The sequence below is a fragment of the Chionomys nivalis genome, chromosome 10 (assembly GCF_950005125.1).
Source record: "Chionomys nivalis chromosome 10, mChiNiv1.1, whole genome shotgun sequence".
Lineage (NCBI taxonomy): Eukaryota > Metazoa > Chordata > Mammalia > Rodentia > Cricetidae > Chionomys > Chionomys nivalis.
This window is the reverse complement of record NC_080095.1, coordinates 42,409,066-42,424,646: the sequence shown is the minus strand read 5'-3', so window position 1 is coordinate 42,424,646 and position 15,581 is coordinate 42,409,066.

Here is a 15,581-nt window from a genome sequence, read left to right as displayed (position 1 = left end):
CTCTCCTCTCTGATGACTCTAGCTGTGTCCAGGTGACCTAAAGCTGTCGGGCACAGTAGCATGCTGAGGCGAGGATGGCAGTGAAGCATTGTTGGGCTTGAGATACCCGTATGTTTGGCCGTCAGACGGTGAGGCAGAGGGCTGTCCCGAGCAGTGGAGAATTACTAAGCTATGCCCAGTGGAAGCCAATCAAAATCCTCGTTTCAAAACCAGCTTTGACTAATGTGCACAATATTCCATCCTTAGAACAAACTACACCGGTGTTAATTTTATTTCTGGATTTAATCACATCTCATTATCTGTGGAACCTCAACATCCCACTCCTGGTGCTGCCGTGTCAGTGAGCAGGTGGGAACCACAATTTCAACATGGGTCCCAGTTCTCGGCAACTTTAAATACAAGGAAGAGAGCACCGTGCCCAGGGTCCTTGTGTTCTGCTTGTTACAGCAACAGACCAAGAGAAACCTAGCAAGCCCAGCTCTCAAGTGCAAACCCCAGCACGAACCCAGCTGTTTCTACCTGCCTGCCAACATTCCACAGAAGGGCACCGGGAAGCCAGAGCTTCTATGGGGACCTCTTCCTCCAGCCCCTGTCTGGCTACCTAGGACAGTGTAAACTATTTCATAATCCTAATCCCTTTTAAACTCCATTTTATTGAGCATGTTTTGGGTCAGAGATTTGGGCAGGGCTCAGCTGGGCGATTCTTCTACTCCGTGCCGGCTGTCAATCACTGTCAGTCACTGGCATGCAACCTGGCTGGTTTAGAGAGTTCAACATGGCTTCCATACCATTCCTAACATTTTGGTGTGAGCAGGAGAAGACGGGAGTCAACTGCCCCTTCCCCTACAGGATAATCTTGAAGCTCTCCCATGGGTTCTTTCCAGCAAGGAGGCCAGACTTTTAGCACAGTCCTCAAAGCTCCCACTGGCTAGGTGGAAAAGGCTAGTCTTCTTGACAAGTAGGTAGAGAGCTGTCAGAGTGCCATTGCCTGCACCTTCTCAAGCCAGGGGAGACAGAAGCCATGCCTTAGCACAGCCCTGTCCTTCTCCCCTGGTCCCTACTGAGGTCAGCTTCATTCTCTCCTACTCTAACTGGTCCATCAGGGTAAGAATACCAGGCATTTTGCCTGGAGTCATAAGAAGCCCCAGCAAATGCTAATTCCCCTGGAGGCCAAGGCAAAACCTTTTAGAGTTTCAGGACTGACAGGTGGGGCCTCTTCCTACCACACTCATGGAGGTCAGTGGCTAGAGCTCAGGTGTCGCACACCCTTCCCCTGACTTCTCACCAGCCTGGTCCCCATGCTGTAGTAACCGTCGTGAGAGACTGACAGAGGGTAAGTCCACTGGCATTCGGTCCAAGTCTCCTTTCCCACTGAGCCAGGAACCTCGCCGGCTGCCTATTATTACAAACCCTGAGAAGGTCTAATATGTAATCCCCAGCTTGACCTTGCTCAGCCAAGGCCAGGGACTAAGAAAGACGGCCCTTAACACCTTCACCTCACTTTTAAAGTGCAATTTTCTAGAATTTGGAGGACCGTTATGAGCAGCTTAGCTCTTGTCAGCCTGACACTAACTACAGTCCCCGTTGTGCTGAATAATCTCATGTCAACTTGACACAAGCTAGAGTCTCCTGAGAAGAAGGAACCTCAAGTGAGAAAACAGCTAAGATCCAGCGTTAAGGCATTTTCTTAATTAGTGACTGGTGGGGGAGGACCCAGCCCATTGTGGTCCCTTGGGCTGGTGGTCCTGGGTTCTATAAGAAAGCAGGCTGAGCTATGCACATGAAGCAAGCCAGTAAGAGGCCCCCTTCCATGGCCTCTGCATCAGCTCCTGCATCCGGGTTCCTGCCCTGCTTGAGCTCCTGTCCTGACTTCCTTTGGTGATGAGCAGTGATACGGAAGTGTGAGCTGAATAAACCAGCTCCTCCCCAACTCGCTTTTTGGTCATGGTTTTTGTTGCAGCAATAGAAGCCCTAAGACTCCTGGGAAGAGGGAACCTCAATTAAGGAATTGCCTCCATCAGATCGGCCTCTAATCATGTCTGTGGAGCATTTTCTAGATTAGTGATGTCGGCCAGACCCAGCCCACTGTGAGCAGTGCTGCCCCCGGACAGGTGAGCCTGGGCTATATAAGAAAGCAAACTGAGAGCTGGGTGTGGTGGTTCACGCCTTTAATCCCAGCACTTGGGAGGCAGAGGCAGGTGCATTTCTGTGAGTGAGTTCCAGGACAGTTGGGGCTATTATACAGAAAAACCCTATCTCAAAAAAACAAAAATTATACAACAAAGGCACGTTGAGGAAGCCTTGGGAAGCAAGCCAGAAAGCAGCACCCCTCCATGACCTCAGCTCAGTTTCTGCCTTGATTTCCTGCTTAGCTTCCCTCAGTGATGGGATGTGATGTGGAAGAGAAAGCCAAACAAACCCTTTCCTCTCCAAGTTGCTTTTGGTTTTTTTTTTTTTTTTTTTATCATGGCAACAGAGAAACCAAATCAGGATACCTTACAACCTCCATGAGGCCACCTACTGGATAGCAGAAGGGCATGAACCTGGAGGGCAGGAAGGAGGGCCCTGGAGGGAGGTGGCACTGGGAAGTCACACCAACGACAGCTACACTTCTGTAGCCAGGGAAGTCATGCACCAGAATTCAAGTTTGCAGAGCCGAAACACCCTCTGCCAGCAGCCTGGTGGTACTGAGGCAGCCTGGCTGTGCCTGAAGACGTGTGTGTGTGTGTGTGTGTGTGTGTGTTGCTCAGTGTGGGAGATCTGTCACTGTAACCACCACCTCCAGCTCCCCTGTGTACCCCGTGCCAGCTGCACCCAGTTCCTCAGTTTGCCAGAGGACTAGCCTAGTCATAAGGAACAACCAGAAATAGAACTGAGAGAAACCTCAGCGAGGACAAAAGACAATGAGTTCTGGGGAAGGGGGGGGTACCTTGGTGAGTGAGTGCCTCCTGGTGTCACTGTGACCCTCTGAGAAGCATGTTGTTCAGAGGCAGAAGGAACATTCCCTTCCTGTGTGAATGCTTGTCTACTCTAACAATATCTAAACCCCTTTGTCTCCATAGCTTCTGTACTGTTGAAGGCTGAGCTTCACTGGGTGACCACTGTGTCAGATTAGGGACAATCTCACCTTGGCCTACTTTGGCACTTAGGCGTTCTTTTGGACTCTCCTGTAGTGTAGGTGGGAAGGACTCCCATCAAGATTGACTCTCCTTTTCTCAAAGGAAGGGAGAACTTAACCCTAAACTCCCCCCAGTGGCCAAAGCAAATGCCTGCAATCTGTCTAGCCAGCGAGAAGTACACCCCTCAGCATCACAGACACCCCAGTATCATAAGTCACAAGCCACCCCAAATGCACTACTTGCCCAGTGTTGTGAAGTCTACACGAATTCAAACTCTGCCTCTCTCCAGCTTCCTTCCAGTAGTACCAGGAGCACACTCAAAGGCCTGTGGGGCCGACACTCTGCAAACCCTCTGGGAGCTCAAACACGGGACACCCCTGCTTTCCCTGCCTGGGAGGCTAGGACTCAGAAGTCAAGGAGAGGGCCCCTTACTCAGCTGAGTTTGCGCCCAGTTCAGTTATATCCTAAATCTCTGCACTCATAGGGCCTCCAGGCTACTGAGCCCCAGAGACCCCCCCCAAGGAAAACCCTTCTCTTTCTCTTTAGAGGTGACTTCTCTCTCCTTCACATTGCCTCCAGTGCTCTAAGCGAGTTCCAGCTTCTCACGGGCACTCGTCTCCTCCGCTCTCTGGTTACTTTTGCCTGGATTCTGTTCAAAGGGCCGAAGGCAAACATGAACAGTGTTGCTGCTTGGTGGTGAACTTGCTGTGATCCCCACCCCAGCCCAGGGCTGCAGTGTTGTTCTCGATCTGCCTGACACAGCTGCTGTGTACCCCGTTGGCCTGAGTTCACAGGCACCCAAAGCGTTTATCCTGGAGTTGGAAGGAGACTTGCCATTTCTCTCAGGGAAGTTTCGTCTTTTCAGATTTTCTTCGTCTGTTGAAGGGTTTTAAAGTCAGGTTAGTCAGCATGATGGCCATCACCCCTCCAGGTGCGCCGTATGTCTCCATAAGAAGTGTGTGAAGCTGATCAGAGAACAGGACCTGGGGCTGGCTAGCTACGCCACGGGCCCACACAGGTGTGATGCTAGTCCGCTGTTTTCAAAAGGATGCCCCCCCCCCCCCGCCCCGGGAGTGTCAATCAGCTGGTTCCAAGGCTTCTACTTAGTCCAGGCACTCTTATTTCTTCAAGCCCCTCCCCCGCTCCCCCCATTCCATTCCTTTTGCCCAGCCCTCCTGTTGGGAGGGGCAAGGCAGAGACACACCTGGAATCCTTTGACGCGCACCAACGGGTGAGGTCTCTCCTCCACTTCAGCAAGATACTGAGGTTCGTGGTGTCACCATAAACCTGGGGCAGAGACCCTGTGATGCTGAGGATAAACGGGCTAAGTGTGTGTGGGACCCACAGGGCAGACTTCCTCAGAGTTCCCAGGGAGAAGAACCATTACTGCTGATCGCAAGGAGTCCCCAAGCCCCTGCCTGGAAAGCCGTGGAGTCACGTGAGCACAGGATGCCAACAGTTCCTCTGTGTGGGCTGAACCAGCAAGGAGTTGGGTGTCCCACAAACTTCACTGGGGTATGAGTTGGGGTCACCTTGCTTCCCCCCTTTCCTTCACATTTTACAAGATGCAGTTAATCCCAGATTTGTGAACCATTGCTCTGTTTGGACCCACACCTCTAAATATCACTTGGAGAGGGTTGCGGAGACACTCAAGACTGGGCATTGATTTTAGATTTACCTAAATGACTCCCCCATAACACCCCACCCCACCCCTAGCATCTCTGTGGTAGCCTGAGGCAGGAGGATTTCAAGCCTGAGGCCAGCCTGAACTACATAGCAGGACCCTGTTTCAAAGAAACAAGAGCAGAATCAGGTATCTTTAGATAGCTCACTAACGAGGTGAGTAGCCTATTTCCAAACGCTGCTTAGAGACGTTGACTTCCCACCTGAAAGCCCTCCGGCTAACACTCTCCTGTGTGGCTACAGATGAACAGTTCAAAGAAGTTCACAGGGAGGAAGTAATGGAGTTTCATAGGAGGGAAGAATTCTACAGAGTTAGAAACGAAGTTCATGTCCCCTTGATTTTACTGCATTTACCCATGAAAAATGGACTTTGACCCCCTAAAACTGGCTTCCTGGCTGTTTATCAGAAACACAGTGTGTGTGTGTGTGAGAGAGAGAGAGCGACAAAGGTGGTGAGTTTGGAAGAAAATCACAGTGGAGCCAAGGAGAGATGATGCCATGGGTGTGGGGGTGGGTGGGTGGAGAAAGTGGGCATTCACTTTAGTAGATCTGAATTTTCCAGAGCCAGAGCCCTGTGGGCAGAGCCACTGGATTCCCGGACAGCCAGTTCCCGGATTTGCCCCCACGCGGGCTCAACAGCAGGCTGCGGGCGCCCTCTGCTGTCTCCGTCTGGACTGGCATTCAAGCCAGAAGAACCGCTTCCCACCATCCAGACGCTGCTGGGGCTAAGTCACAGGCAAAAAGGCGAAGGTTACCAGTCTGTGGCTCTCTGCGGAATCTAACTATGTTTAGAATTGAGAGGGACCATAGCCTCCTCAGAGTCTGCGCCAACGAGTGGGACTGGCCCAGCTGACCCCTTGAGTACAGTACCTTCCAAGGACTGTTTTCTGGAGGCAGAAAGACTAGAGGACTGAGCAAATGAAGAGGTCTTTCTGCACACGGGGTAGGAGTGAATGTGGAGCAAAAAGGAAAGAACCTCTGGAGAGGTCCCAGAGATTCCATTCTTCTCTCCGGAGGCTCTTCCAGCTTGTAAACCTCACCCCACACCACTGCCGAAGGTGACCGCTGGGAAGCTGCAGCTGAGGGAGGCAGATATTCTTTACCAGGATTCTGGGAGTGATCTCTGAGAGACTGCTAGGCGCTAAGGTGCAGAAATGCATACTGTCCCTTCCTTTAAAGTCCCGGAAGCATCAACAGCAGACGACGACCCGTCCAGCTCACCGCACTACAGGACTGGAGGAAAGCAGGGATGACAGGAGGATCTTGTTGAGACTAAATCCAGCCTGGGCTACATAGGGAAACTGTATTTATATTTCAAAACAGACATCAGCAAAATACAGTGAGGGGAAGAGAAAAGGGCCAGGGCCAGTATTCATTACGTTTATGCAGTAGATCATGGTTGTATTGGATAACATGAGTCTAAGGAATGTCCTGTCCTTTCCTCCACGTTTCCTCCCGTGTCTTCACACTCCAGACTCACCCTGGTCTGCCTAAGTTGAACATTTTGACAGCTACTGAAACTGTCTCCTGCCTTCCTGCTCCCCCAAAGGAATTGGGGGTCTGGAAGGAGATGCCAGTCAGAAGCCCCCTGCTCATTTTCTGGACTTGAAAGTCACTGCCCAATTCTCCAGATATGTACAAGGGACCCTCCCCTCCCCCCTCCACACACACTCAAGTGTTGGAACCATTGCAGGAACCTGAAAAGGCCTGTCCCCTCTTGAGATTGGAACACTCATACATCATTCTAGCCTTGCTACTTCCCAATGCTTCCTCTCACAGGCTCGGAGAGGCCACTAAGACTGGGCAGGGGGATAGCATGCTTTATAGGGCGCACCCAAAGGCCACTCGTGGGCACTGTATGGGAGGACACCGCGTGTCTCTGAAACCCAGCCTGCGGCCCATGTCCACATACTCCAACAGATAACCTCTTCATTAGCACCGACTTTGTGTTAATGCTGCTGTCTTCATAAGAAAGGGGTCGCGGCAGTGGCTTCAGAGATTATGGGCTGTGAGCTGCCCATGTCAGAGCCGTCACTCTGGAGGTAAGAAGGATCAAATGTGAGGGGTGAGTGGCCAAGGCTGGGACGAGACAAATTAACCTGTCAAGTACCTCTTAGCATCCGAGCTCTGGCTTTGTGCGGAATAGAATGCCACTTCTCAGTCGTGCTAGGTGACATTGGCTTGCTCTCTTTGTCTCGGATTCACGGTTTATTCGCAGTAGGTCTATGTGGTCACTGAGGAACATTTCTGTAATTCTGAGCAATTCATATTCTTACATGTGTATATGTGAAAGTCTAGGGCAGAAGTTCCCAACCTTACTCAGGCTGCGACCCTTTAACACAGTTCCTCTTGTTGTGGTACCCCCAACCGTAAAATCATTTTTGTTGCTACTTCATAACTGTAATTTTGCTACTGCTGTAATATAAATACCTGAGTTTTCTGATGGGCTTAGGTGACCCCCGTGAAAGAGTTGTTCTAACCTGAAGTGGTCGGGACCCACAGGTTGAGAACCACCTGGTCTCATGGTAGTTGAAGTGAGGATGCTGGTTCTTCTGATATACGGTGGGTAGATAGTGCAATCTTTATATAAGTGTTAGTGAGTTAGTTCTAGATGTCAGAACTTTCCAGAAAGACATCAGATTCTTAGAAGGGATTTTAAAATCTTTGTTAGCTAGTTTAGCTACATGCATGGTGACAGCTTCGTGTGTATATAACACATTTCAGTCATCCCCTTCCCCATTCCTCACCTGCTGCTGCTCCCCTTCCTCTCCCCAAATACAGAAATAGTCTTAATTTATGTCTGCTACTTACTGTGAAATTTACCTTTTAAAACAGAAATGCTTGCTGGTATCTGTTTTAGATGAGGGGTAGGGAGCTTTGCTGAAAACATAGTCCATTTGGATTTTTCCCTTTCTATATTATGATAATTTACATTTTTGATAATTTACATTTATTAGAAAGGTATGGGCAGGAATAAATGCAACCACAGGATTTCCTCTCTAGATCCTTGAAACTCCTAGAGCAAGTCAAGAGGGTGATTAAACACAGAAAGCATGGCGGTGAAGGCCTAAAGGGCAGAGGCGGAACGGAGCAAGGAAACAGGCGCCGTTCAGAGAAATGGACTGAGTACATTTTTAACAACTGGGCAGACTCAAAAGCAAGCAGCCTTGCGTGTCACAAAGCATCCATGCCCTCATTAACGCTGACAAAGGGAGACTGGGTCCAGCCAATGCCGTGTGCCAGCAACGATAAGGAAATAGATGAGCTGGTCAGAGGAACACTGTGCATCTGTTAGTCAATCAAGCATGATGTGACTGCCAGTAGGAGCCAGAGCACAGTGCTTACAAAAGCGATAGATCATTTAAAGCTTTACTAGAAATGATTTTGGAATCTTATACTAATGCAGCCAAAATAGTACATCTGTTTGAAAACTAAAGACATAATCTCTCTCTAGGGTGAGAAAATCAGAATAAGAGCGTCTGTATAATGGAGTAAAAACAATCATACATATAATACATCCAAATTAACTAGATACACAGGACAAAAGACCTATTGAATAACAGACACTGATTATTGTCTACCTCCTTGACAGCCAGAGGAATACAGATAAGTGGGCACAAATCGGGCGTTTTAATTCATTTTACAAACACCGAGAACAATGTTTTAAAGTGAAGAACTAAAAATAATTCTCAATTTTAGGCATTAATTTAAAGCAGAGGTTTTTATGGGCGAGGTTTCAACGTTCCAGGCCTCCAATTAGACTAGCTGGGCTGGAGTCTCGGCTTCCATCCGGCTAGCATTCCAGCCGTAGAGGAGAAGCAAGGCCCTAGACTAAGCCTGAAGACATAATGGATCTATCACAGGGTCCCCAGCCCAAAATACAGGTCAGCTTCCTGTTTACAAATGGCCCCCAAAGCGGCTTCTGTGGACCTAGACACCCAGATCTTAATTCCTTGAAGATTCAAATCAGACATGCCTGAGGCCCATGGAATTTGAGCTTTCCTTGGTGTTGTATATTTTCTCTGTAAATATTTATCATTTAGCTAGAATCCCATTCCAGAGCTATAGACTAATAAGGTCAATTTTTACATTGTCAATTCAGTATAGAAGAATTTTCTGGTCCTTTTAGGTTTCAATTTGTGGTCCAATCCATCACCTTTCCATTTCTCAAAGAAAGAACATGAAATGAAAAAGGAAAAAGTCTTCCCAGGCTCCCAGAACTTTGGAGCTGGCACATGCCAGCATGAAGAAAACAGATACCAACCTTTCAAAGGAAGGCCAAAACCCTAGGAACTTTAATATATGTTCAAAACCAGAAGTTTTTATTTGTTTGTTTTTCTACTTTTTAAATAACACATGCAAAGTGTTCCTGCAGTCTCTTAGCTCCCCCAGATTCTCATTTCCTACCACCTCTCAGCTGTCTGTAGACCTCACCCTCTCAGTCCATCCTTGGGCCTTTGCTGTTTTAGTTCCCTTTAGTCTCTGCTTCTGGAAGCTCTCTGCAGCTCTTTTTAAAGAAGTATCAATTTATTTATTAGAGTAGAGAGAGAGAGAGAGAGAGAGAGAGAGAGAGAGAGAGAGAGAGAGAGAGAGAGAGAGAGAGATCCAGTGTGTGTGTGGAGCAGAGGGCATCCTTTGGTATGGAGTCTGTTATGTCTCCTTGAGTGGGTTCTGAGGAATTGAACTTGGGTTCTCAGGATTTGAGCATCAAGTGCTGTGATGGACTGAGCCATTTCCCCGCTTCCCTGAAACCCTTCAGCTGTTCTTGCTGCTGGTCCTGGCAGCCCAGGGTGCCACCCGTCCTTCGTGTTGGAGGCTGAGCCCACTGTACCCCACATGACTGACAGAATACAGACAATTCTCCCGCACCATTGAGGGCTGTGGGCTGGTCTTGCAAGTTGGTGGCAGAGTCCCCTAAGACTCTGGAAGAAGCCATGGTTAGAACAGAGTTCCCCAAGTAACAACCATGAGGTGTTTGTGGCAACCCAGCTGTCACCATGACAACCCTTAGCTTACTAAGGTGATCTGTCGTTTGGGGGGCGGAGGTAGAGTTTCAGTCATCACCATCTCTGATAAAACCTTGGAAGTGGAAGCAGCGTTGCCTATGTTGGGCTCAGGATCCGTAGAAACAAGCACTGATTCTCAGTCAAGGGCCTCGCTAGGGCTTCTATTCCCAAGCAATCAATGCTGTGGGGCTGGAGACTGGGGGTGGGAGGGGCCTGATGGCTGTCTATCAAACAGCAGAGTTGCTCACTCTTGAGACTCTGTCGTTTAAAGGGAAGGAAATAAAACAGGATTGGGGAGATGGTTCAGAGGGCAAGGAACCTGCTGTGACAAGCAGGAGTACTCGTGTTAGGATCCCCAGTAACCACATAAAAGCTGGTACAGTGGTATGCCTCTGTAAACCCAGTTGGGGTTGGGGTAGGAATGTAGACAGGTGGATCCTTGGGGCTTGCTGCAGTCTAGCCAATCAGTGAACTCCAGGTTCAGTGGGAGAGCTGAAAAATAAAGTGAAGGCCGATAGAGAAAGAAACTTAGTGTCAACTTCTGGCCTCTCATGCCCATACACGCATCACCCACTCACCTCCCCACCAACCCAGTCCCCCAAGGAAAAAGAAAAGCAGCAACAAAAAAAAGAATGCATCTTTGGCCTTTCATGATATTTACCTTCTTAAGAGAATTTTGTGTTACGACACTTTATTCTAGCCAAATGCTCTTAGGGAGAGTTGAGACTTCCTAATCTGTCTCAAAACCAGACAGGGAATGGACAGGAAGGGAATGCAAGCTCCTGAGCTGAACGGAAGCGCGTGCGATTCTTGCATCCTGTGTCGGGCCTTGCGGCTGCACGTCTGCACTAAGGAGGTCTCGCTGAGACCTTCAACACGGTGTGAAATTCTGCCGATGCTAGGGCCATTTGAGACAAACTGAAAATTTAATACTGTTATATAATTCTGAGGATTGCGAGGACCTCCCAGTCATATGCCCTTGACCTGGAGTCTGCCAGATGAATCGACACAGAGACTCAGTTTGGGATTAATTACAAGTAATTTATATGCAATCCTTAACTCTTTTTTTTTTTGTCCCTGGTCAGTGTGAGGAAGAGCCTTCCATTGGGCCAACTCTGTCCCAAGATACCTAAGAGGTTACACCTCCTGCCCTAGCTCATACTGTTCAGTTATAGTCAAACAAACAAATTTTTCCACCTATTAATTCTTAGCTATTGAGGGAAAAACACATGCAGATGTACACAGACACATACACAGAGCCACAGACAGACAAGACACACACACAAACACACACTTTTTATGGGATTATTATCTGCCGTTAAGGATAGATTCACACACACACAAACACACACACTTTATCTGGGATTGTTCTTATCTGCAGTTAAGGATACACACACACACACACACACACACACACACACACACACACACACACACACACACACACACACGCTTGGATTGTTCTTTTCGGCAGTTAAGGGTAGATTCATCTGTAACTTCCAGAACCAGAGAGCTGCTCCTCACAGCAGGCTGGGAACCCCAGCTGTGCTCTTAGAGCTGACTTCCCCTTTGCCTGTTGGGAATGATTCTCACGTTGCCAGGGGACAGTAGGCTGATGTCAATCATTTAAATGCATGAAATCAGTCAAGCCCCAACCAAATCACTGATAACCTGGGACACTGGAGAAGTCTGAGTAAAAACGGGTTTCAGATAGAATTTCACAGAATTAGTGATTATCTTGGGAGGAAATTCCGATTTTAGGTGTCCTTCACAGAGGGCAATTTTTTTTTTTTTTGGTCAAAATAGGTCAAGGTCTTCTAAGTTTCGGTTGGACAGAAAGAAGTCGAATGAGTTAAAATGGTTCTCCAACTCACACTTATTTGACACTGAGAATAGTGGCTTATAATGTAAGTAATGTCACATGATGTTCAGGGTGTCCAGAGCTAGACGCTTAGTGTGTAACTGTCGTATTTGTCCGCATTCACTTTCGTGTGTGCACGTGTTTCAGAGAACAAAATAAATGCAAAGACTCTTATATAGTGAAGCCATCTCAAGTTGTCTATAGCCAACATTAGACACTCCACCTGTTTCTCTCTAAGAGCCTGTCTTTGAACTAAGTCCTGAGGATAGATGGTATGGCCCAAGGGCATGAGATGGCTAAAGACTCTAACTCCTTGTCTATCTAAGGAAAACACCAGAAACCACATAGCATCCTTGCAGTCAAGTAGATCATATTTGAATTTCTTCCGGTTCATGTTCTAAGTCCCTTCATTTCATTTCCTCAATGAGAGGACCATTTTCCTCTCAGGGAGGAAGGAGCAGTCAGTTGGAGGAGGTTTGGAGGTGTCTTCATTCACAGTTGGCTGTCTGGAAAATGATCCTGCTGGCTCGCCCTGCTCAAGGAAAAGAGGCAGGAGAGGGAGGGAGCTCAGGAAAGGAAGGGAGCTTGGGGACAACAGTTCCTGAGCAAAGGAGGGAAAGGTGACAAAGGAGAGAGGTCAGCCTTTAATACAGAGGCCGGAACCTCAGAGAGCACAAGAGGTACGTGCTGGGCCAGTGAGATGGCTTAGTGGGTAAAGGTGCTTGCCAACAAGCCTGAGGACCTGAGGGTGACGCCCCAGGACCAACATGGTGGAAAGAGAGAACTGGCTGCCACAAGACGTCCTCTGCTTTCCACACATGCACTGTGGAAATGTGCCCTCCAAGATAAAAGTAAGGGAGTGTGTGTGTGTGTGTGTGTGTGCACGTGCGTGTGTGTGTGTGTGTGCGTGTGTGCGCTGTGGTGGTATGGGATTCCAGAGGTGGATGCAGCATGGAGGTACAAGCACTAGGGTTTTGACCAGGGCTGCACTGGGCCATTTTGCTGGCATCAGGGACGAACATCCAAGCCCTAGTAAAATACCATGGGGCAATGGAGACAGATATTTGAGTTTTCAGAAACCCTTTAGCAAGCAAGTGCAGCTGGGAATGCTTTTGATATTGATTAAGGAGTCGCTAATTACTAGGAAGTCTTCATTCCTTCTGTTGACATCAGGACCAATCATCACTCACATGGACAGCTGTTAGAGCAAGTGCAAAAGGACATTGTAAAAACTCCATCATTTGGGCCGGGCGGTGGTGGCGCGCGCTTTTAATCCCAGCACTCGGGAGGCAGAGGCAGGTGGATCTCTGGGAGTTCGAGGCCAGCCTGGTCTACAAGAGCTAGTTCCTGGATGGGCACCAAAGCTACAGAGAAACCCTGTCTCGAAAAACCAAAAAAAAAAAAAAAAAAAACAAAAACAAAAACAAAAAAACAAAACAAAAAAAACAACTCCATCATTTGGGATTTTGAATTTCTAGGTGGTTTTATTATGATTCTCATTGGGAGGACATCTGAATTTATTTTTGCTTTTTCCTTCCTTCTTTCCTTTCTTTTTTTCTTTCTTCCTTTCATTTATTGGTGTTTATGAGTGTGTGTAGTATGTACATGTGTGTATGTATGCAGGTTTATTTCCTTGCAAGGTTGTGAATGCATGTGTATTGGATACATGTACATGTATGTGAATGTACATGCATGTGGAGGCCTGAGGTCAATGTCCAGAATTATCCGCCATTGCTTTTCCACCATATTCACTGAGGCCAGGTCTGTCAATCAAACCCACCACTTTCTGGTATGTCTAGTTTTGTTTGTTCTAGGTGTTCCTTATCGCTGCCTTCTGAGGCTAGAGTTCCACGTGGGCCACGTATCTACTCCACACTTGTGTGCATTTTGGAAATCGGAACTCTGGTCCTCATGCTTCTGCGGTAAGCACTTCAACCACTGTGCCATACCCCAGCCTAGAAAACATTATTTATTTATTTGTTTGAGACAAGGTCTCACTATGTAGCCAATGGGCCAATGTTTCTGCCCAAATCTTGACCAACAGCTAACTGCCTGAGAGCAGAGGAGAGCTGAAGGACTGACCTGTGGTCCTGTGCTCTCTCATCACGAACCTTGATTCTAGGGCGGGGGGGGGGGGAGACCCTTTAGATTCCCCCCCTGCAGTGCTGGGAATTGAACTTAGGGCCTTATGCATGCTAGGCAAGTGCTCTACTTTTGAGCTATATTCCCAGCCCCCCTCGAGTTTAAGGATTCAGGGCAGATGACATCTCTCTTGCTGTCAATCTGTACTGAGGTCCTCAAGGCTGATGGGTAAGAGCAGGGAAGGCCGAGATGGTGACAGGGCAGAGAGTGCTCATGTTGACCTGGGTTCCCATCCGTATGCAGAGGCCCTGAAGCCACCCAGGGGACCTGCAGAGGTTTCAAAGTGAGCATTCCTGTGTGGCAGAGAACGGTGGAGTGACAGCCGTGGCATGGGAACGGTACCAGGTCTGAAGCTGTTCCTCCTTGCAGGAGTCCATGTGTGGAAGACAAATGATAAAACCCTTTACAGTTTGCACTCACCGCTCTGCCTGGACTCAGGAGTTCCATACCTTATTCATTCATTTATGTTAGTTTGCTCATGATCTCAGCAATCCTCTTGTGTCTGTTATTCTCAGTCTTTCACGGGCTTAGAGTTGGACTCTTGCTTTGCTACAGAAGCAGCTTTTCCTGCCTTTCGAAAGGGCTCCCTGTTGAAATCAAGTCCAAGTTGCTCTGCTCTGTCCCTCCCCTCCCACCTCCCATTCCTCTCTGCAATGCTAGTGATTGAACAGGGGTCTCAAACATTCTAGGCAGGCTGCCCAACTCTGGGCTTTACCCCGGCCTCTTTTCCACTTTTGGCACTTTGCTCAGACAGGTTTTTTTGTTGTTGTTGTTTTCGAGATAAACTCTCAGCAGAGATTCCAAGCTGGCCCCCACCCTGCACTCTTCCTGCTCCAGCCCCCTCCCCCCATGCTAGAATTACAGGTGTGGGCCACCGCACTGGGCTGGAAAGAGAAACTTTTCTAAAATTCAAAGCGTGGAATGGGAAGGCCCTTTGGGGGCTGACCTTTAGATAAGAGGTCTCTCTCCAGAGTTTTCTCCCACTGTCGACTTACTTGAAAAGATGCCAAAGGAAGATTTAATGGTCAGAAGTCAAAGGTGATTAAATGCCCACCTTCTAGGCAGGTGGATGCCGAACTTCTATGTGAGTTTCAAAGTCAGAAGGACTTACAAAAAAAAAATCTAAGACTTCTGAGTCAACAAGGCAATGGCTGTGTTCTCAGTGTTGCTAAGAAATGGTGACAGGGAGTGAGCCCTGAAAATGTTACCTGACTTAAAGGTGTGAGGGATTCCCGTGGCTGCCGCGTGCTTCAAGCTACTCAAGTCACCTTTGTTCTTAAGCTTGTTGTTGTTGTTTTTCGAGACAGGGTTTCTCTGTTTCTCTGTGTAGCCCTGGCTGTTCTGGAACTCACTCTGTATACCAGGCTGGCCTCAAACTCACAGAAATCCACCTGCCTCTACCTCCCGAGTGCTGGGATTAAAGGTATGTGCCCCCACTGCCCAGCTGTTCTTAATCTCTTTTGAGAGCAAGGGTGGGTAGTAAGAAGACTGTTCTGGTTTGAATGAAGCTGGCCCCCATAGGCTCATGTGTCTGGACACTTGGGTCCCTAGTTGATAGAACTATTCGGGAAGGATTAGGGGGTGTGGTTTCATTGGAGGAGGTGTGTCACTAGAGGCAGGATTTGAGGTTTCAAAAGCCCACACCATTCCTGCTTAGCATTCTCTCTGCCTTCTGATTCTGGATCAAGATGTGAGCTCTCAGGTGCTGCTCCAGCACTATGCCCACTGCCATGCTCTCCGCCATGATATCATGACCTCACCCTCGGAAAC